This window comes from Hyaena hyaena, unplaced genomic scaffold (genome assembly GCF_003009895.1).
Source record: "Hyaena hyaena isolate Hyena2069 unplaced genomic scaffold, ASM300989v1 scaffold_175, whole genome shotgun sequence".
Classification (NCBI taxonomy): Eukaryota; Metazoa; Chordata; class Mammalia; order Carnivora; family Hyaenidae; genus Hyaena; species Hyaena hyaena.
In genome coordinates this window covers 41,940-42,231 of record NW_024080808.1, presented here as the reverse complement: position 1 = coordinate 42,231, position 292 = coordinate 41,940, and positions in this window count along the sequence as shown.

The following is a 292-nucleotide window of genomic DNA, read 5'->3' as shown; positions in this document are numbered from 1 at the left end:
AAATGGGTAAGCTAATTATAAGTATTTTCATTCTAAGCAACTTAGAGTTGTCGAAAAATTCTTGACCTTAACATCTCTTTGATAAAGGGTTGGCCTTCAACTTGGACTGCAGCCCAGGAGTAAGGAGACGTTTCCTTCTTTCTTGGAAACTTCCATGTGGAATCACCTGCCCCTTTTGAGAATATAACAGAGGCAGCAATGCCTGTGGAAAATTCTTCTCTGTTGGCAGTTATCAGTGTGGTATTTAGTTAAAGCAGGATATTATCCAAAGACCCTATAGTGGTTACAGAGT